Below are 8,636 nucleotides of genomic sequence, written 5' to 3'. Positions count from 1 at the left end.
TTTTTAAAAACGACCACAAATTCTCTGAAGTTCATCCCATCAAGAGGCGTTGTCTGTCTCTACTGCTTGAATTCAGGCTTGGACACGTGAGTCCCTTTGGCCAAGGTGACATTAGCAAACATCAGCAACCGAGGCTTGAAAAGTACTTGTTCATTGAGACCTGCCTTTCCAGTCGTTCCTTAGCCTACCGAGTGCAGGCCAGTATGGTAGAAAGAGCCAAGTAAAAGCACCATCATCAAAGACTTAAAACATACAAGGGTGGTGGCCCCTCCAAAATATTCATTCGGTTCCCCTGTCTGGCCTAGGTGGGTGATGGCAGATGATCATGGACTAATGTTAACTTAAACAGGTGGTGGTTCCAGCTACAGCTGCTGTTCCAGATGTGGTATTTTCACTGGAGCAGATCAACCAAGCCTCTGGAATTTGATAGATGGTTATTGATTTAGTGAGTGGTTTTATCTCAATACCTATGAAGACAGAAGGGCAAGAGAGTTCATCTCTGCGTGATAAGGATAGCAATTTACCTCTGTGTCTTGCCTCAGTGATATAGAGTCTATAGAGGTTTGATCATCTTGATGTTTTATATGACATCATGGTGGTCCACCCTACTGATGGCATCATGCTAATTAGACCTGTTAAACAGGGGGTGCGTGGATGGCTCAGTCGGTTGAGTGGCGGACTCTTGGTTTCAGCTCAGATCATGATCTCACGGTTTGTGAGTTGGAGCCCCGTGCCACGAACTACGCTGACAGTGCAAATCCTGCTTGGGAGTCTCTCTTCCTCTCTCTCTGACCCTCCCACCCCCAATTTCTCAAAATAAATAAACTTAAAAAAAAAACCTGTTAAAAAGGAAGTGGCAACTACTTTGGGTATGCTAGTAAGTCTCATATGTACAGATAATGAGAAGCGAAATCCTAAAGAATAATCAGTGAACTGCCACATCGGTGACATTTTTAGGGGTTCAGTGGTATGGACCTTCTGAACCATGTCTCCTAAGGTAAAGTACAAGTTGCTACTTCTTGCTTCTCCTACCACTGAAAAAGAGGTACAGCTAGGTAGCTACATAAGAGGTACAGCTATTTGAGGGGGCCCTTTTGGTTTAGGAGGTAACAAACACCGCATCTATTTTAGTGATCCAGAGACTTCCAGTTTTGGATAGGGCCCAGAACAAGAGAGAGAGGGAGGGAGAGCTTTGCAAAAGGTCCAGGATGCCTCTTGAGTCACAGACCCAACGGATCTAATGGAAATCGAAGTATCTGGATTGGATTTGAATACTGTTTGGATTCTCCGACAATCCTGATCAGGGAATTGCTACAAAGCCATCTAGCATATGGAGCATTTCTGTGCCCTTCCGAGCACCTGAGAACCAGCTGCTAGCAAGCTGTCAGGCCCTAGAAGACAAACAGCAGGGGGTCACGGGACACAAGTGACTATGCAACCAGAATTCCCCAGCGTGAGCTGTTGTTTGACCCACTGAGTCATAGCAGAGTCATAGGACAGGCACGCACAGGAGCAATCCGTCATGTAATATATTTCAACATCAGGCTCAAACCAGTCCAGAAGACACGGATATACTCTCTCAGTACATGTGCCGCCTCTTCTCGGTCCACCCACACCTATGGACTCATGAGGAGTCCAACTGACAGGAAAAGAAGGACTAGGGCCAGTGACCCACTTGTGAAATTGGTGCTTCCCGCCCCTAAAAGTCTGCCAAATTATGGTCTGTAGGTCTCTCCCAGGAAAGAGCTCTTAACGCTATCGGTTTTGCTGGTTGTCACCTGGCCACGAGTTATCACTGGTAAGATTTCCTCTGAATATCGTGCAGCTTCTCATGCTAGTGAACCAACAGGCAGGAAGGTACTAGATCCTGATTACCATGAGGTGCTATGGCTGCTCCCATGCGATGGGGGCAGCGAGAGATCGTCTGGAACCTGGGGATTCACCAGGACATCTAATCTTAAGACTTCCAAGAGGTAGTTACTGGCCTCCACCCTGAAAGGGAATCTGTGATTATTTGGAATGACACTATCTTGTTCTCATTACAAACAAACAAACAAAAAAAGGAGACCCCATAGTACAGTGTGGAAGCTAGATATAGGAGGAGATGATCCCATGAAGCAACAGGAGGAGGACTGTGATGGACACAAGTGTCATGCACTTCCCCACGTGCCACTCACCTCCTAAACTCCTCTGCTGCTTGCTCGTCCTTAGCTGTCTCCACCCTCGATTGACTCCCCCAAGGCCCAGATTGTTCTGGCACCCGTGACAGATAGGCTGTGTGCCCGGGGTATGCTGGACTCTCCCCCTTGGCCGCCACTTTGTGGTCAAACACACCCAACACCCATGTGGCCTGTTGGCCTCCTCTCTACTCCTCTGGATGAAGCGCCACGCCCCCTGCGGTGGGATCTGCGGTCTGGCCCCTGAAGGACCAATGACGCAACTTAGAAGCTTGAAGAAGTGAGATCCTCATAGGGCAAAGTTTGACCAATGGAAAACCAAAGATGGGAAGGATCTAGGCAGATAAACTCCTTCTCCTGCCTCTCTGAAGCACTGAGGAAAATTCCTTGCAGTTTATCCAGAGAAGTCCCATGTGCTAAGCAATCTGCTTGTTTCCTTGTGGCTCCCTGGGACATGGCAGCCAGCATGGCGATGTGCCATTCTTTTACTTGGCCGCACAGTGTACGTGTACACGATCTACCTTATTGATTATGTTGTTTAGATCTTCCGTCACCTGCTTTATTACTTTTGTCAATTTAACTTCCGTTGGCCCAGAGTCCAGGAGATATAAGAAGACATAGAAAAGAAAAATCAGGTATAATTGGATGGATGGCGGTGGGGAGCAGAAGACAAGAGCACCCTGGAGAAGAGCCAGCAGCGCCCCCTAGAGCGAAGCGCGTGGGCACCCAGGCCAGCATGTCACTCCCGGTTGGGTGTATGTGTGACTAACAAAATTAGGGCTCTCGTCCCACGAGGCGTGTGTGAGAATGTTCACAGCAGCTTTATTCACAATTGCCCCAAACTGGAAACCAAATGCCCATCAATAGTAGAATGAATAAATTGTGGTGTAGTCATATAATGGAATAATCTGCAACAGTGGAAAAAAATAAAGTGCAGATACAAGGGACAAAGGGATACACCTCACAGACACAGTTCTAGTGGAAGAAGTGGGACATAAGAGAGAACACGACGTATGATTCCAGTTTTATGATCAAAACCAGTCAATCTATGATAGAAGCCATGAGGACTGCCCTTCAGTGGGGGATAGGGACGTATTGCCTGGATGGGGGCACAAAGGAATACTGGGGTCAGGAGACTGTCCACGTCTTGATCTGGTTCTACCAGCCAAACAGATGTAAAAATGACACTCCACATTCATGCACTCTGCTGCACTTGAGTTACAGCTCCATAAATCACTGAGATATTTAGATTCAGTTAGATACATTTAGGAGAGTGATATGACTGTTTTACTTTAAGGTGTCAGTGTTGGCACCATCCCAGAAATCACATCCCTAGAAACAATTTAAACTTATGTTTAAAAAGGTTGTATATTCACATTTAAAAAATGTGAGTTCAACGGGTTTCAAAATTGTTTCAGCGAGTACTTTAGCAACAAGTGTCAAAGTCTACTCCATGCTTTCCCTTGGACTGACCTTCTACGCCATTGGGTGCTGATGAGAGCCGCCTTGACCTTGTAGTGAGAACTGGGTCATAAATCCCTAACTCAAGGGGAGTCACCAACGTGCCCCATGAAGGGGGAGGGATGTGTCCAGGAGAGGCACCGCCCCAGCTGCCAACACGAGGGGGCAGAACCAGCACGGCTTCCACATCAGGGTATCGGGCCAGGGCCTGCCATCCCCAGACAGCTTCCTGCAAAACCTAGATGGCTTGTCTTCTCTCGGCCAGGGGACCCTGCTCTCTGGGGCTCCCCTGGGGGAGGGGGAGAGGGCTCCTGGAAATCCCCTCAGCCCCCCCACCCCACCAGCTTTCTCTACAGCCACGGTTTCCTCAGCGTCCAGAGGCACTGCTCTATGAAGCTGAGTGTCCCACAGTCCGGGGCAGTCCCTGGAGCCACTGCCTGACTGACACCCTCCTTCTGGTGGCCGCTATTTCCCTGGAGATGCCTGCCCGAGGCGGGAACCTGGGCTGCCCTCTGCCCAGGGCAGCACATGGACACACAGGAAAGGTGGCACGGTCCAGGTCCCGTGCCTTGACCCAAGGGCCACGGATCTGAGGGCTGAGTGATGCAAACAGAGTGGATGTGGACCATGATGTCGTCAGGACAACACCCTCAGACAACAGCCCGAGGAACCCAGAGTGACGATGGCCCTGGCCAGCCGGGAGCTAGCCCACCCATCGTCCCCACAGACTATTGGAGAGGTGGTTTTACATATTTGCATCTGACCAGTGAGGAAACTACCAAAGGGAGGCCAGGGGGGCTCCCAGCCCAGCATCCACGATCCCTGGGCATCCCCATGGGTGACCCAGCCTCTTCTCTGTCCCTGGGACTAGGGGCCCCTCCCCACGAGCGCAGGAGGGAGGGGCTGCTAATGGCTCCCGTGGCCTCCTCTTTCTGGGGTTCATTGGGCCCCTCTGCCCACCTGGTTTTGCTCGGTCCAGCCATGGTGCCCTCTTTCCTTGGGAATCCCAACACTGCTTCGTCTTTAAGTCAGTCTAGATGCTTACAAGGCAGCTCAGCCCTTGCTAAACAGTTCTGAAGCAATCCATGGATACTTTGGAAAAAATAAGAGTTCCCCTTTCTCCTGTTCCTCCAAGTTCCACATGGATTGCTGTACTAACTGCACTCGGGCACCTGACAGAGCTGCCCTCTCCTCCCTGTGGGGCTGGGGGACTTGAGGCAGAGGCCCTCTTGGCTAAAGTGGAACTCTCACGCCTCTGGTCGAGCTGGAGGAGGACCCAAGGGCTCCTGCACACGGTAGGGCTGTGTCTCTACTTCTCAGGGAGCTGGACGACGGCCAGCGCAACAGGCCGGCAGGGGTGGGTTGATGGGGCCGGTCCTGGGAGACCGTTCCTGCCCTTCAAGGTCCAGACCTTGCCCATCCCTGAGAAACAGACACCCTGCCAGTCCAGGAGCTCAACTGTTGGCCACTCTTGACCCAAGTCCCCTTTCACTCCACGGCCGATGACACCTTCCTGGGCGAGAACCACCCCTCCCCCTCACCTTTTTTTCCTAGTTTCAAAAGCACTTCATTGGAGAAAGTGTCCAAACCCAATAAAATATCAAAATAAGGAATTTAAAATTACTCACAAATCCCAAAAGACTCAAGCACTAAACATAGGTCTTAAACGCCTTCCCCAGCCCCTCTGTTTGTACAAAATACTGTTTTCAAAAATCTGAACAAGGAAGAGTCTCCTAGGCTGAAAGTCTTGGTTCACCTTAAACAAGATCTTCTTCTAGGGAATGTATGTTTCAGAAATAATAGATTCTAAGGAATTATGTAAAGCATACACTGGATGTCACCCTTCCCCTCAGTCCGTGCAACGCCCAATGCCCGCACCCCAGGCGTAGGCCGTGTTGGCGTTTTGGCACAAACGCATCCATATTTATGTAACCATTCTGCTATCGACATTGGTCTGCAAATTTGAACTTTGACTGAATGCCTTGTCACGGACCTTTTCCCCACCAGTGACAATGGACCCAGCCTGTCATCTGAATGGCCACACTGTCATATGTGGTGTAATTGTTTGGCTCCCTCCCTCTTGCTGGATAGTTGGGGATTTTCCAGTTTTCTCTACAATGAAAATCTTGTATCTGTATGACACGTTTGTCCTATTGTTTTGAAACATATATTCCCTAGGAGTAGAATTAGTACCTCAAGGATCTCATTTAAGGTGAGCCAAGACTCAATGTCTTTATTACGGTAAGAAATGTAGCAGGGATGCAAACTGTCTTCTGTTGGAGAAATCTGCCAGGTACTTGCACTGTGTAGGAATCCAGAAACATGACTGCACACATTTCCAGGACAACAGTTACCAAGTAAGACAAGTGAGCAGAGTTCCAGCTTTCTGTCTGAAGGCATCTTCTTAGAAATATTGTAAGACCCTTTTCTTTATTTTTTCTATGTTTATTTATTTTTGAGAGACAGAGCATGAGCAGGGGAGGGGCAGAGAGAGAGAGGGAGACCCAGAACCCGAAGCAGGCTCCAGGCTCCGAGCTGTCAGCACAGAGCCTGACGTGGGGCTCGAGCTCACATACCGGGAGATCATGACCTGAGCCGAAGTCAGATGCTTAACTGACTGAGCAACCCAGGCGCCCCTAAGATCCTTTTCTTTAAATGACAGATTGAAACTGAGAAATGAGCAGGTTGGTAACAGTTATGAATGTGCAGACAGGTCCCAGTTTTGTAGGAAAACAAGATTTATACACTTGTAAGTGACCTGATTCAACACCTTACCAAATCAAATTCTTTGAGTTTTATAATTCAGAATGATATCTTTCCCTCCATGTTTTCAGGGGGAAAGAGACATCTTTAACATTTAGGTCCTTTTTTTTCTTTTAAGTTTTTAATGTATTATTTATGTTTGAGAAAGACAGAGTACGCACCGGGGAGGGGCAGAGAGAGAGGGAGACTCTCAAACAGTCTCCATACTGTCAGTGCAGAGCCCGACGTGGGCCTCGAACTCACGAAACTGTGAGATAATGACCTGAGCCGAAATCAAGAGTCAGATGGACATTCAACTGACTGAGTCGTGCAGGCGCCTTCCTTGCCTTTTGTTAATTACGTAGACTTTCATTTTTTAAAGCCAGGCTCTGGGGGGGCATCCAGGTGGCTCAGTCAGTTAAGTGTCTGACTTCAGCTCAGGTCATGATCTCGCGGTTCGTGAGTTCGAGCCCCGCATCGGGCTCTGTGCTGACAGCTCAGAGCCTGGAGCCTGGTTCGGATTCTGTGTCTCCTTCTCTCTGCCCCTCCCTTGCTCTCACTCTATCTCTCTCTCTTTCAAAAATAAATAAACTTAAAAAAAATTAAAAAGCGTAGATTAAAGGAAAAAAAAGCCAGGCTCCGGAAATTCATTACTTGCCCTTACAACCTGTGAAATTCAAATTTACTGAGACAAAAAAGAAATAAATGAATAGGATCTTAATAAGAGCTTACAATATTTTTTCTTCCCCAAAGAATAGAAACAGTTTGTAATGGCTCCTGCAAAAATTCATTCCTAAAAGACTTATGCCAAATCATTCTTCCACGGGTAGGGAAGCCAGTTTCCTCACAGCTTTGCCAGACCTGGAGGCAATTATCTTGTTTCTTTTTTGACAATCTAATAAGACAAAAAAAAATTATTATGTCTTTGCATTTACAGAGATATAATTGGCATACAATAAACTGCACATATTTAAAGTATATTAATAAGTTTTTATATGTGCATATACTCATGAAACTATCACAATGATAAAGACAATTAACATGTCCATTATTACTGAAAGTTGCCCCTGGCCCTCCCTGCTCACCCGCGCACAGACACGGACCCATCTGCTTTCTTAACTAGATCAGTTGACATTTTCTAGCGGCGAGGCTGACGGCCACCAGAGCTCTCCCTCGCTGCTCCGGGAGTGTAATTTTGCACGTCCCCTGTGGAGGGCCATTTGGCCATATCAGTCCCACTGACAAAGACTCCTGCGAGCCAGCCATCCCTCTTCTAGGAATTTACCCTATGAATACTCTAACGTTTATGTGGAATGACACAGGTATCACATCAGTTACTTTGGCTGTAGCAGCACAATATTGGAAACTCCCTAAATGTCCATCAGCAAAAACCAGGGACATCATCGCAGGGCACCAGACAATGGAGTACTATACAGCCGTAAAAAGAATGAGGAAGTTCTCTGTTCTGATGTGGAAACTGCTCCGAGAAACAAGGTAAGGGGAAGTGTGCGTGCAGAGGCATTCGGGAGGCATCCATGAGAGCCATGACCCTGACCTTGCCTCTTTAGCCTCCCCCCTCCCTCACCTGAAGAGAAGGAGAAAGCACTCACACCTGGCTGTCGGGTGGAGGCACTGAGTCTCTCTATCTCCGCCTTTATTTGTTAAATTTGTTCTGCTTTTCTCTTTCTGTCTTTGCATGGAATCATACAGTCTTCCTCTTTCTGTGACTTAGCATAATGCCCTCGAGTTTTGTCCACGTTGTAGCATATTGCAAAATAATTAAGACTGAATGATTAATTCTATTTGTAGATTTCTAAAAGTCCCGGGGCACCTGGGTGGCTCAGTCAGTTGAGTGTCTGACTTCGGCTCGGGTCATGATCTCAAAGTTCATGAGTTTGAGCCCCGTGTTGAGCTGAGTGATTAATTCTATTTTAATTCAATGACATTCCATTTAATTCCATTTAATGTATATACTGAATTTTGCTTATCCATTCATCCATCCATGGACACTTTGGCTGCTTCCGCATTTTAGCTATTGTGAATACTGCTGCTCTGAACGTAAGGGTGCAAATTTCCCCCTGAGATCCTGCTTCCTCCTCTTTAAGGTACACACCCAGAAATGGGATTGCTGGATCATATTCCATTTAATTTTTTGACGGACCACCATTCTGTTTTCCAGAGCAGCTGTGCCGTTTTGCATTCCTACCAACAGTGCCCAGGGTTCCAATTTCTCCAAATCCTCACCAACACCTGGTT

Source organism: Panthera pardus, unplaced genomic scaffold (assembly GCF_024362965.1).
Source record: "Panthera pardus isolate Hobbes unplaced genomic scaffold, ASM2436296v1 HiC_scaffold_24, whole genome shotgun sequence".
NCBI lineage: Eukaryota > Metazoa > Chordata > Mammalia > Carnivora > Felidae > Panthera > Panthera pardus.
Note: the sequence above shows the minus strand (reverse complement) of the source record.